The following is a 15,514-nucleotide window of genomic DNA, read 5'->3' on the forward strand; positions in this document are numbered from 1 at the left end:
GTCTACACACTGTCGCTGCAGTCTCCAAGGCCTACAACGTGCTGTCTCTAACGCGCCACTCTTCCTGTCTTCTGGGCGGTGCTGCTTTCGGCCACACTATACGACCTGGCACATTGACGGATGCTGCACTTCTTCTATCAATACATGAAAATCTATTTTCCCTTCTTTCATGGCTCAAAACATAGCAATTAATTGCATTCTTAACTGCTCCTGTCATGTCCCATCTTTTTCCGCATCGGTTGGTCGTATGTTATTTTTAGTTATATAGATTCACCACACAGGCCACCGCTGAGTAGAGTGTAGCTTCAGAGCAAAAAAACAGAGAGAAATGAAAGAAGACTTAAAAAATAAACATGCCACTTTTGTTAGGTCAATGGCAAGTAAGAAAAAAATCTTCGCAATTTTTTTGAGAGGTGAAAAAGATAGCTTGAATCTTGTTTAAAAAAAATGGGTAAATAATCTTATTTTAATAATTGTAAATTCTGGGCAAATAACATGTTTATGGTTCTTGCTTGTGATCTTTTAATGTTATCCTGTGTGTCCAGAAATAGATGAAGCCACAGACAGGCGGGCTGCTGTAGGATATTTTTCCTGGAAAGCTCTCTGGTCAGAACGTTTCCTCTATACAAAGGCGGCCTGTGTCTGCCTGCTGAAACTATTAAATAAGATTAGTGTTCCTGCAGTCTAGTGTGGTGTGCTGCCGCCAACACTGAAAGGTGACATGGTCCATCTGTTTAGGCAAGAGCGAGATACATCATCCCTAAAACCTCGGCCAGACTACTGTTGGAAGGCAGCTACAAAACACACAGGGCCGCAGGACCCCCCAACGCGCTGTGTTCGAGCCCCAAAGGACAGATGTGTGTGTGCAACCGGCTTGCGAGGCAGACAGCGATAAACAGGCAACAAATAGAAACCTTGCAATTATTTGCGAATAAAGGTCCAAAGCAATTTTCGTGCAAGTACGGCATATATTTCTGTGCCACCATTATAAACAAATATCATTATTTAGTGCTAAGGGTTAAGTTAAATTCTTTAGTTTTAGAATTGAAGCATTTCAATACAACATTGAAGGAAAATATTAAATATCAAATGTAAGGCTTGCAATCGGTATCTTTCACCTTCCCAAAGGAAAGAAAATATTACATTGCATAGTAAAGCAAGCTAAAGTTTGGTAAGCAGGACCTAATTAATTGTTGCTATAGAAACAAAAAGAATCTAGCTGTTGCATCCAATCTCAGATTTGATGATTCAGTAGGTTTTAATGTTTCAAGAATATTCCTTTGTGAGATAGATATCGGCGAGTGTGAAAAGTTAAAGTCCAACATTTTGCATAGACTAACCATATTTGGTTCCACTCAAAATAGATACATTTTAGCAAAAAAAAAGGAACCTATATGTTCATATGCAAGAAAGAAAGTGATATACATACCTCAGCCATGTTTCCTTTAGCACACTAATGTTCTCTTATAATGTAGCTTGAAACTGTAATTAATGTTTTAAAGAATACTTCTTTTTAAAGCTATTTGAAAAGGAAATTAATTATGTTAAAGTGCCACAATTAAAGATTGCAAATAATGTGCATAGTGTAACTCAGTGATTTTGCTTATGGCCTTGTGTAAGAGTGATTTTCTCTTTGGTGGGCATTTGTGAAAAAACCCCTGGCGAAGGCATTTTCAATAGCTGCATTGAAACAGCTAATTTAGACACATGCCAGTGATGCACAATCTCACCCTGCTGCAAGCTGCTTCTCGGACATCATGTTGTGGCCTCTGTAAGATATTCTGCTTTTATGTCATGACCTAATATAAGCTGAATTTGTACAGTGCACGTTCAGCCTGAATCGTGTCTTAGCACACAATTAACAGATGTTACCCAACTCAGTGATGTTTATTTTCTCGACCTCAGAAGGATAACAGGCTGAGTGAACACAGAGGGATTCAAACTTGTGACCATGAGGTGAAACAGAGGTCCCTGGAGAGGATGCATTAATCCACTGAGCCACCAGACACATCCTGCCCTCTTTCTGCACAAGTTGTATTCATACTGCAATATCTACCATATAGATGTGTTTATGCATCTACCTAACCCAGATGTGGTTTTAATTTTAGTTTTAAACTTTTATCCAATAATCTGTTGCCTGTTGCAATGCAGTAACTACTAGTGCAAATGATTAACACCGTTTTAATATAATGGTAACCAACTGAATGGTAAATAACACTGTGGTAATTGTCGCCTCCTCAGGCAAACCAGGAGTTGAGGGTACTGATATGTGAATTATGCTACACTATAGAGTGACTGTGCTGGCTTGTATGCCCTTTATGAGGGATTTAACCCTTAACCGCGGCGCAAATTTCGCCGCGGTGCAGGAGTTCTATTGAGTGGGCGGGGCCGCGTTGGCCAACGGACGTGCGCAGCACTACCGAGGTAGTGCTCGTGACGGCACTGACCAAGTCTCCATAACTTATTAGTGTTCTATATGAATCCAGGGAAGCACACTACATATTGATACTTCATATTTGCCTTGGTTCCTGGGAATAGTGGTCTCTCCCTGGTTGTATTTCGGTCATATAGTCACAGCAGAGGAGGAATGCCAGTTGTCTAGTACCGAGAGACAGCCGCGGGCCGTGGAGGGAGTTACGGTGGGGCAGGGAGGCGGGGAGGGGGAGGGGCGGGGTGGAGGGTGCTAAAAGCAGGCATATGGATCATTGCAGGTAAGTACACAATTTAATTAATAAAACGAAATTCGTAGCGCGCACTGCATTGCAAAAAGCAATGCTGTGCGCGCTACGAATTTCGTTTTATTAATTAAATTGTGTACCTACCTGCAATGATCCATATGCCTGCTTTTAGCACCCTCCACCCTGCCCCTCCCCCTCCCCGCCTCCCTGCCCCACCGTAACTCCCTCCACGGCCCGCGGCTGCCGAGAGATGCTACTGCACTACATTTCTGTTACGTATTTTGATTTCAACCTCTCCCGCTACATAGATGTTCTTATGAATATTGCAGGTAGTAAACATGAATTAGAACTTAGAGTTTACTATGGCATGTTACAGAAGGGACGTATCACTAGGAAAAGTGTAAAACATAAAGTATTTAAAAACACTTCCCTTACTTACCAATAGTGTTTGCTAAGTCACCTGTTGTAAAACACCTATTGTAAACAGTGACAACATCAAGAGTCTTAGAACAGGGCATTATAGTTTAACACCCTTAGGATAACCATATCCAGAGGTGTGCATACATAGCATAGCTTTGAACTTTATTGAGGAACCATCAAGGCGCAAACAAAGAAAGATTAACTCTGTAATAGAAGCTGGTGGGGGCTGAAATTAGAAAGGACCAGGCAAAAGTATTTGAAGGAATATGTTTTTTATTAGAAAAAAAATCAATAAATTATAACCAGGGCAATAAGCATTGGCCAAATCTGTTGTTTGATCCCATTACATTAGGACACCAAGCTATTGTTTTTGCCAATGCTTTTTTTCTTTTACATACTTTAGTAGACCAATGGTGAAGCATACTAACAATCATGCAAAGTTGGACATCTATGCATGTTCACAAACACCCTCCAATCTTGGATGTTTTGACTTATCCTTTATCATTCTAAAATGGCCAACACATTTAGAAGCAATACGTCATCCACGTTCAAATGGGCATCCATATTTGAGTTTTTTTTCATAAATTGTAACAAACCCCTCAAAGAATGCAGCTTGTGCATCCACATATACGTAGGTGTGGGCGGGAATGGGCGGGAATGGCGGAGTTTGATTCAGCGGAATTCTGCGGAATTACATTAAAATTCAGTGCAATTCTGTGGAATTCAGCGACGTACACAGTGGGGTTTTGGCACCATATTTCTTAAAACAAAATTCACCTTTGTGCCCAAAAAGGGTTACGGATGCATCTTGCACTAAGAAAATAGCGCAGCCAAATACCACTCTGCGCCTTGCAACTCTACAGTGATTTAAACTTTTAATCACTTCAAAGTATGAAAGGACGCCACCACCAAGTGGTATGCAGTGGTTTCTAAACGTTAGAAACCACTGCATATTACTCTGCAGTGCATACCCCTCAGTGCCCTTACATAATCCGTGCCGATGGGTACGCACTGCTGTGCAGGGGTATCTAAACAGGGCTGGAAGAGGGAACAGGCCATCTATGTTTAAAAACCACTGGAGATGAAGCTTTAATCTGAAATGGTTTCTAAACATAGAGGGACTGCTCTGTTTTCTAGCCCTGTTTAGATTAGAAACCAACCATTGCAGATTAACCCCGGCCGCACACCTCAATGCTGCGAAGCCGCCCCAGGACACACCCATGGACCATTCGTCTGCCGCTCCTGCAAGTTCACCTGCATCAGGACCTACACCAAATCCAATCCCTCCAAACACAGCTCCGAGTCTAACCATCTGAAGTGCATCCTACTGAACACCCGCTCGGTCCACAGACACGCCACTGAACTCTGGGACCTACTCGACACTACATCACCGGACGTCGCCTTCCTTACAGAAACCTGGATGAACGCCTCCTCAGCGCCCGACATCGCCATAGCCATCCCGGACAATTACAAGATCATCCGAAAGGACCGCACCAACCAAACAGGAGGAGGCATCGCCATCGTCCATAAGAACACCATCCGAATCACGTCCAGCTCCGACGATAACCTCACGACCGCCGAACACCTCCACTTCCAGATCCACACCGACCCCAGGACCACACTTAGAGGCACCCTCATCTACAGACCACCAGGAACCCGCACACAATTCAACGAAGACATCACTGACTTCATCAGCCCACATGCCCTCACCTCCGAGAACTACATTCTACTGGGAGATCTCAACTTCCACCTGGAAAAGAAAAACGACAGCAACACCACCACCCTTCTGGACAACCTGGCCAATCTCGGACTCAAACAAATTGTTGACACCCCCACCCACCTAGCCGGACACACGCTCGACCCTATCTTTACCTCCAGCAAACACATCTCCTTCGATCACACCACAGCTCTCCACTGGACAGACCACAGCTGCGTTCACTTCAACTACAAAAAAACCACGACCCACATCCCCCCACATCCTATCCCTCGAAGAAACTGGAGCAAAATCACCACCGACCAACTCTTCACATCGCTCAATCAAAACCCCCCTGCCTTATCATCGGACCCAAACCAAGCTGCCACCAAACTCACAGATTGGATCTCCCACAGCGCTGACAAATTAGCACCCTTGAAAAACCACCAGATCAAACTAGGTAGCAAAAAGACTCCCTGGTTCAACGATGACCTTAAGAAATCCAAGAAGGTATGTCGTACCCTCGAGAAAACCTGGAGAAAAAACCCAACCACTGACAACCTGACCACCTTCAAGGACGCCACCCGCAAACACCACCAACTGATCCGATCAACCAAGAAATCAGCATTCAAGGATCAACTCGACAACAACGCCCACAACAGCAAGGAACTATTCAACATCGTCAAAGAATTTACCAACCCCACCACCGGCACCAACAACATCACTCCCTCCCAAGACCTCTGCGAGTCTTTATCCTCTTTCTTCCACAACAAAATCGCCGACATACATAACAGCTTTGAAAACCAGGCCGAAGATCAGTGCACTCCACCCACCCCCGAACCAAAACTGCACTCTCACAACCTTCACGCCTGGAACCCAATCACTACTGAAGACACCATCCGCCTGATGAACTCCATCCACTCAGGTTCACCAACCGACCCATGCCCCCACCACATCTTCAACAAAGCAGACTCCATCATCGCACCCTACCTCCGAGATGTCATCAACTGCTCCTTCAACTCCGCTACCTTCCCGGAAAGCTGGAAACATGCCGAACTCAGCGCCCTTCTGAAGAAACCCGCAGCAGACCCCTCTGAACTTAAGAACTACCGCCCCATCTCACTCCTCCCATTCCCTGCCAAAGTCATTGAGAAAGCCGTCAATAATCAGCTTGCCGCCTTCCTGGAATCCAACAACTCCCTCGACCCCTCACAATCTGGATTCCGAGCCAAACACAGCACCGAAACCGCCCTCATCGCTGCTACAGACGACATCCGAACGCTACTGGACAATGGAGAAACAGTTGCCCTCATCCTACTTGACCTCTCCGCCGCCTTCGACACAGTCTGTCATAGCACCCTCATTCAACGTCTAAGCAACGTTGGAATACAAGGACAAGCTCTGGACTGGATCATCTCGTTCCTAACCGGAAGAACCCAAAGAGTCCGCCTCCCCCCATTCAAATCAGAGGCCACCAAAGTCATCTGCGGCGTACCACAAGGATCATCTCTCAGTCCCACCCTTTTCAACGTTTACATGAGTCCCCTCGCATCCATCGCACGACAACACAATCTCAACATCATCTCCTACGCAGACGACACCCAGCTGGTCCTCTCCCTCACCAAAGACCCAAGTATCGCCAAAACCAATCTACACGAAGGAATGAAAGAAGTAGCCGAGTGGATGAAAAACAGCCGTCTAAAACTAAACTCGGACAAAACGGAAGTCCTCATCCTAGGATCATCCCCCTCTGCCTGGGACGACTCATGGTGGCCACCGGCCCTGGGTACAGCACCCATACCCACAGATCACGCACGTAACCTGGGCTTCATCCTAGACTCCTCCCTCTCGATGACCAAACAAGTCAACGCCGTCTCATCTTCATGCTTCAACATACTACGCATGCTCAAAAAAATCTTCCGCTGGATCCCCATTATGGAAATACCCTCTACGCCGGAACCACAGCCAAACTGCAGAAAAAACTCCAACGCATCCAAAACGCCTCCGCCAGACTCATACTGGACATCCCCCGTCAAGCTCACATCTCCGGCCACCTGAAAGACCTCCATTGGCTTCCCGTCAACAAAAGAATAACTTTCCGGCTCCTTACCCACGCACACAAGGCCCTCTACGACCTAGGACCTGAATGCCTCAACACGCGACTGTCCTTCTACACACCCAACCGACAACTACGATCATCCAATCAAGCCCTCGCCGCAATCCCGCGCATCCATAGGTCCACCATGGGAGGAAGATCCTTCTCCTACTTAGCGGCCAAGACCTGGAATTCTCTCCCCACTCACCTCCGCCTTACACAGAACCACCTCTCCTTCAGAAAGCAGTTAAAAACCTGGCTATTCGATAAGTAATTTACCTACCCCCCCCTCAAGCGCCTTGAGACCCTCTGGGTGAGTAGTGCGCTCTACAAATTCTTGAACTTGAACTTGAACTATTAATTTTGCTGGCAGAGCAGCAGAATTTATCAGTAATTTTGCATTACAAGAATAACATGAAATTACCAAATTCCTCTGAATCAACTGACGTAATTAAAAACTCCTCCTACATATATGCACATTCTAGCAAATACAAGGCAGCCATCTTGGATAGGTGTTTGATTAAAGTATAACATATACTACTGTGGAATTTTGTATGATATTCTCTATCATTGTCAAAGAATGATGATCATTCCAAGATTGCTGACAGCAGTGTTAATATGAGATGCAGATGCAAAAAGAACAATAAATGGACGAAATGCAGAACAATGTCAAACATTCACCCCCAGTACAGAGATCCTAGCATAAATCCATACATTTTTCAATCAGCATGCCATTCCAGTTTGGACCCACCCATATCTATATCAGCCATGACCTTCTTCCCCATGGGAACAGACCAGCCCAAACTGCCAGGCCAGGTCCTCCCTGGACCGGAAACAAACATCATGGGACTGGTTTCGGGGTATCAGCCCTCATCAGCCAGACTAGATTGACTCCAGTGGCATGGTGAGCACAGGATCCACGTCTGGGCATTCCCGTACCATTCGGGGTGACAAATGAAAAAAGAAAAATTGATGGATTGAATGTTAACATTCATCCCCAGTAACGAGATATGGGCCTAAATTCATATTTTATTTACTCGCCATGCCATTCCAGTATGGATCCAGAAATATGCAAATCAGTATTGACCCTGCTCCCATGGAACAGTCCAGCCCGAACTGCCAGTCCAGGCCCTCCCTTAACCGAATACAAGCATCCTAGGACCAGTTTCAGGTTATCACCCCATATCATCCAGTCTTGCTTGACTTCCGTGGCATGGTGAACATAGAACCCACATCTAGGCATACCCATTGAAGGACTGGACTATTTAAGGGCCAGCGGTGCCAGGGAACAACACCTAAAACCTTCGTGGGATACCTGTTTTGGCGCACTAAAGACAGAGACACGGGAGACTTCCTTCGGCGTCAAAGATCAGCGTTTATTACTGCAGGGATGCAAAAGTCATGAGAAGTACAACAGAGTGTAGGTTCCAAGAATCTGCTTCAAATTGCATCTGTGGGTCGCTCTCTTTTATACAAGATCTTGTCATTGCACAATATGTAAGCAAAAGGTTACAGCTCAGTTCCCACAGTAAAATTCAAAAGGATCGCTTTCATGTATTCAGAACCCCGGAACATAATTACATTAACATCACCAGTTCCAACTGTAAAAGCACATCTTCCCACCATTAGGTTCATTCCACTTGAGTTGTAAATAGGCAAGAGAAAGAGACAAGAACAGCTGCAAGGAAGTCAGACAGCAGGGAAGAAGTTAATATTGGATGCGTAATCGTAGCTTAAAAGGGCTTGATCCCAGCACGTGCGAGGCTGAAACAATAGACCGGCACGGCAGAATCACCTTCGAGCGGAGGCAACTGCTTTAGCAGTGTCCTCCCCCTACTCATAAAAGACGCATGCAAAGGCATATGCCTCTTCCGTGAAGCTTGGGAACAAAAGGTCACGATGCGGACAGTTGCCTGTTCGCTGACTACGTGAGGGCAAGAAATAAAATGGATGCCGTATCTAAAATGGAACCCGAGGGTTCATTGGAAAAACCTGTAAATGAGACGAACTCTTCTGGGTAGCATGGCGATACCGATCCCCAAAACCATCCTAGAAGCGTCCAATCTCCTTCGTCCTCGTGTATGGACTCCGAGATTTTGTGCAACTTGGAGATGGCTTGATAAACCGTTGGAGCGTTATCAGGTATAAATATGCAGCAGCTCGAATGGATGACTTTGCACACACCACCTCTATCTGCTAGAACAATGTCTAGAACCATACGGTTCTGTAACGTCATAAGCCTATCCGCTTGAAGCTCTGCTGTCAGATTACCAAGGGCGCTTGCAGTTATGTTAGCGGTTGACTCTACTACACGAGTTAACTGTCTCAGATTTCTGCTATTGACCATAGGGCCCCAAAACGGTAGAAAACCCTTGAAGAAGTCTCCTGCTTCTTGACCGGAAGTATCCTCTTTACTAATGACGCCTCTCACAACTCTGATTTTGTGATAGTCGGCAGCAACAGTGAAAGTCGGGGGCAAGAGATTTGCAATATAGCAGGTACCTGAGAAGTCATGAGGTAACCACGTATATGCTCAGTCATAACATACAAAATAGGTACCCTTGGCAGTCAGAAAGACAGGGGAAAAGAGCATCGGTAGAACGTAAGTATCCACACACGCACTCTTCCCAAGCTGGGCTCTTGGATTTCGGCCACGACCTTGCAGACAAAAGTGGCCTAGGTGAGGTACAATCCAGATCGGAGATGAGCTTTTAAGCTGCCTATCACCCACTGATATACTATACTCAGCCTCACTAAGGTACTTATAGGCCTGCACTTCCTCCTCTGGGATGAGCGAAGCATCAAAAATGTCTCTATCTAGATCAGCCATCGCTATCGCCAGAGACTTATGGTACGGGCCAGGACCAAAGCTTGCTGAGCGTGGCTCTCGATGGGGGTAGGAATCTAGTGCACTACGGAACATGATTTGGAATGCCCGAGCTGACCCTTGGGGGCTGTACGGAAGAACCAAATATGGGATACCCCTGTCCATGGTATGTGGCATTAGCCCACACACCCAACAATTTGTAGTATTTACCACCAACTGATGCTGATGCAAAAGTTGCACAAAGGAATTGTTTCTAAATTCCGCACGTCTGACTTGCTCATGTTGGGGCAGTAGGTGAAAAGAATGCGGAGAAACAGTAGAGACGAAATTTAGATCATGAGAAGGAGAGGTAGGTAAGGCAGAAGGCAGTAATGATTGAAAACCAAAATATACTCCACCCACCAGCAGCATAGAAACAGTTAGGAACAACATGAAAACCTGTAATAAAAAACATTTTGTTCGGAATGTGCTGTACAATTTAGATCTTTGCGCCGTCTTTTCCTCTAGCTTCGACAGCTTGGAGAACTCCATCCTCTAACAACCGTCCGCAACGTTCTTGACGCACTTCATTCTGAGTAGCGATTATCAATTCCCAGGAGTTCCCAGAAATCGACAAAAGAAATTGACCTAATGTCAATAACTGCTAAACAGAAAGAAGTACCCGTGCGGCCCTACGGCCAACCCAGATGGCAGGTTTTAATCAGTTAAATAATCAATTTTATATACGTCTCCTAGCTGTTCTGAAAAAGAAATACATACATAATAAAATGTCCACAATGGTCAAGGCAAAATGTGAGGGGGTATTTTGAAATCAAAATAATAAAAAAATGTATTCATCTTTATTGCGTGTACGAAGAAAGTATCGGTTTCTTCCGGGTCGAGTCTGATCTTCAAACAGTGGATTGGATGGCGAAAGAGTGTTCGATTGTTCAGGCAATTGTTCAGTACTTGAATTCTTCAATGGTGAAGGAAAGGAAGTTGTTTGAGAGGAATCAACAGGGGTGTCAGATAAAACTGAAGTGTTCCCTATGGGCTGAGCTTCGCTAAATGGGACAAAGCGCTGGGGAACGTCAGTTTCAGACGAGGAAAAACCTTTACATATCCATGTGTCGGCCGGCAGAGGAAGCGGAACCTTCTTGGTGTGGGTGGCATGCACCCAGTGTTTTCGTCCCTCCAGCCGAACTGCCGTCCTCGTGGCTAGTAGCACCTGGAAGGGTCCCACAAATCTTGGCTCAAGGTGACGTTTTCGTCCGAAACTACGGGTGAGGACCCAGTCCCCTGGTTGGAGCCGATGACCAGGACCCTCTGTTCGTGACGGCAGAGCCTCAAAAACCTGTTGATGAATCAAACTCAATTTAGCAGTCAGATCATATAGATAATCAATCAACATTGGATATTCAAGTCTGTTAAACTCTTTAGGCCTCGGAACCCCCCAAATGTTCGCAGGACGGCCGAACACAATCTCATATGGGCTAAGCCCTACTCGAGAGTGTACAGTAGCCCTGGTCGATAAGAGAGCTAGAGGCAAAGCGTCGGGCCATGATAAACCAGTCGTTGCCTGGATTTTAGCAAGCTTCAATTTCAGGGTGCCATTATATCCTTCCACCAAACCTGCTGACTGAGGATGATTAGCACTATGAAATTTTTGGGATATTCCTAAACCACGACACACACTCTTCATCACACTTCCCACAAACTCACTTCCGTTGTCCGACCATACAATCCGAGGCATGCCGTACCTGGGGAAATACTCTTTGAGCAGAATTTTCGCTGTGGATAGGGCAGTATTATCCTTAAGAGGGTAAGCTCCAATCCATCTGGAGAATGCACAAACCACGACTAACACATACTTCAAATTGTTGCATCTCTCCATGTGGATGAAATCTAACTGAATAACTTCGAAAGGACATGTAGGAGGGGCAAAATGACCAGGTGGAGTGGGGGTGCCCTTACCGGGATTATGCATCAAACATACCATGCAATTCTTAACCACTCTCTCTGCACATTTAGTAATCCCATCATTCTTCCATACAGGATACAATAACTTGCATATGCCCTTCGAGCTAATATGTGCTGTGCCATGGGCCATTGTAACAACAGCAAGCACATATGCATCCGGTAACATCCATCTCTGTTTCTCTGACAAGTCAACCCAACATCCATTCTCGTCTAACTTTCCCGTGCTTTCTTTCCACTTAGTCTTTTCCATTTCAGTGGCCTCATTCTGTATTTCCTTCACACTTTCAACTGTGTCCTCACACATGCTAGTCTCGGCTGGCCATCTTACCGAATTCGCAACGTACATTCGATTTGTCAGATCTCTAGCTGTCTCTTTAGCAGTTTCGTCTACAAACGCATTACCATGACCAACATCATCTGTCACTTTTCGGTGCGCACTACATTTAATTATGGCCACCTGCTTAGGCAATGTAAGTGCATCTAAAAGGTCATTCACAAGCTGTCCATGCTGAATCTTCGTACCATGCGACGTAAAAAATCCTCTTTCTTTCCACAATCGCCCAAAACTATGTGCCACACCAAAAGCATACTGACTGTCTGTAAACACATTCACCCGTTTTCCTCTAGACAACACACACGCTCTCGTCAAGGCAATCAACTCAGCCTGAGCCGAATTCTGACTCAATCTCGCAGTTTCCACAATCGTACTCAACGTCACTACAGCATACGCAGTCGTCACATCACCATTCGGTAACTTAAAACAGGAACCATCAACATACAAAGTACCACCGGGATCTACCAATGGAGTATCTTTTAGGTCAATACGACCCTTCGTTTCTTCTTCAGTTCTCAGATAACAGTCATGTGGTGCTACATCACTTGACTCCGTGTTGATCGGCAATAATGTTGCTGGGTTCAACACATTACACCGTTTTATCCATATGTGACTAGCCAGTAACGTCAGCTCATACCCAGACAACCTTGCGCTCGTCAAATGTTGAGTTTTAGTTCGGTTCAAAAGAGTGTCAACTGCATGCGGAACCATCACCGTAAGCATATTATCCATGACCAGACCTGCGGACTGTCGAATGGACGCCGCAGCTGCCGCTGTTGCTCTTAAACAACTCGGCAAAGCTCTAGCTACTGGGTCTAAGGTCGAAGAAAAATATGCGCATGGGCGCTGTTTGTCACCAAATTGTTGCGCCAGAACACTCAACGCACAACCATCCCTCTCGTGAACGTACAGTGTAAACGGCTTACTGTAATCAGGAGTACCTAACACAGGAGCCGAACACAACGCATCACGTAATTCTGAAAAACCTTTTTGACACTCTTCAGTCCAGGGCAAAGGAGTCGGAACATCCTTGCAGGTGAGAGCTAACAATGGTTTCGCCAATAGTGAAAAATTTGGGATCCATTGTCTGCAGTATGACGTGATACCTAGAAAGGCACGTACATCTCTCTGAGTTTTTGGCACAGTCATTTGGGTAATCGCTGCAATTCTTTCTGGGGTCAACCTTCTCCCATCTTTTGACAATAAGTGACCTAAGTAGGTTACTTCTTGGCAACAATATTGCAGCTTGGAAGGTGACACCTTGTGATACAAGTCACATAAATGCCGCAACAACGATACTGTAGCAGTTCTACAAATATCTTCGGTATCAGCAGCTACCAACAGGTCGTCAACGTACTGAATCAAGGCTGCGCCTGTCGGTAATACAAATGAATCAAGTTGACTTTTAAGGGCTTGACTGTAGATCGACGGACTCTCACAATAGCCCTGTGGTGCACGTTTCAGTCTAAAACTGCGACCACCTAATGAGAATCCGAATAGGTCTCTGCTTTCCTCAGCAATCGGGATACTAAAGAAAGCATTCTTTAGGTCGATCACCGTGAACCAGGAGGCAGACGCTGGAATCAGGGTCAACAAAGTCGTGATATCAGGGACCACGGGGAACTGTGGAATCACGATTTTATTTACTTCTCTCAAATTGATTATGAAACGGTACACAGGAGGTTTAGATGGATCAGTTCGTTTTAAAATGGGTAACACAGGACTATTACACACATTTCCCCGAGTTTCTTCAACGACGTCCTTTTCGATCAGATCGTGTACAATCGTTAATAGCGCCCGTTCTCCCTCAATGGAGATACGATACTGAGGTATACGTGGCAATCGCACATTTGGTTTCAGCTTGATCATATAAGGTGGGATGTCCAAGAGACCCACGTCATTGGGACCTGTGGCCCATAGAGACGCAGGAAGGGAGCTCAATTCCGGCGGAAGTTTATCGATTGACAAGTACATAGGAGAGATTACTCTCCGACCTAATGTAAGCTCCACTCCTTCAGGAGAGCAATACAATGTCGCATATAACCGTTTTAACAAATCCAAGCCCAGAAGATTTTCACCACAACCAGTAGATAAAATCAATGGAGCCTCCAGCTCACGAGGGCCAATTGTAAGGGGTAAAGGGCTAGAGACAGGATTGCTAACAGGGGCGCCAGAGAATCCAACGGAAACATTTGTTAAGCCGGACAAAGGTGCGCCAGGGAGTTTCGAATGCATGATGGAACTTTTCGTCGCACCAGTGTCTAACAGAAAAGGCTCAACTACGCCAGATGTAGCAACTGCGACGTAAGGCCCACTCTGATCAACCGGAACTGATACTACTCCCTCTCTCTGTCGGTGGCTGTCCTAGTAACGATCGTTTACAACAGTCTCATGTTCAATGTAATAGTCGTCCGCATAATACTGCGCTGATTTATCGGACCTTACATTTCGCTGGTCAAAACAATTAATCGCGTCCGAGGACGTATTAGGGCGCTCAGTCTGATTTTGAAAGGTACCGCGGCCTCTACCTCGAGATGCTTGTTGAGGACCACCACGACCCCCTCATGCCGATACACCATTAAGGCGATCACGTAAAGCCGGACAATCATATTTTATATGTCCCTCTCTTCTACAATATGCACACTGGTTATACCCAAGCATAGATCTGAAGTCAGAGGAGTCAGGACGTGACTGTATTCTGGAGGATTGCGATTGTGGTCTATATTGCTGTTGCGAATCATTTTGATTTGAACGTGGAGGATACGCTTGCTGCAACAAAACCTTCGTTTTGAGCTCCTTCGTTTTCTTATCTACACAATCACTTTCTTCTTTTTCCCTATTCTCATAATATTGAGCCGTCGCTAATATCTGTGCAGTGGTTGAAACAGCCCATGCACTTTCTGAATTCTTCAATTTGTTGCATAGTTCAGGTAACAGATTTAACACGAACTTATCAACGAATAACCGCTGACCTCCCTCAGTGCTCATATCCTGACCACTATGATCGACAAATGCTTCCTCAAACCTAGTAAAGAAGTCCGAGACACTCTCGTCTTTCTTTTGCTTACAAGCTGATAATTTATCCGAGTTCACCCTCATCGCTGGCATGAGAGTTTTCATAAGTGTATTTATTCTCTGAGGTAGATCCGTAATTAACTGCTCAGGCTTAGCCCCACCAACTTGTCGGCCATCAGCTGCTATTAGTGCAGCCCAATCACCGCCTAGCTCATTCGCATGATTTTCCTGACTAATTTTCGCCCAAACCGGTTGTGGCACAACATTACCGAACAGCATGTCGATGTCGGCAAGGTTCATAATAGTAGCATTTACCAATAGGGACAACTCCTTATAGTAACCCGCCGGATTCTTGCGTGGATCAGGCAAAGATTGTTTCACCTGCAAGACTTCTGATCGCTTCCATGGGAGGTGTATCCAAACTCTTTGGAAATGTGGAAGAATCGGAGGATTAGCAGCAGGAGCACCTGGCATGTATACTGGCGGAACTTCT

The sequence above is a fragment of the Lissotriton helveticus genome, chromosome 4_1 (genome assembly GCF_964261635.1).
Source record: "Lissotriton helveticus chromosome 4_1, aLisHel1.1, whole genome shotgun sequence".
Classification (NCBI taxonomy): Eukaryota; Metazoa; Chordata; class Amphibia; order Caudata; family Salamandridae; genus Lissotriton; species Lissotriton helveticus.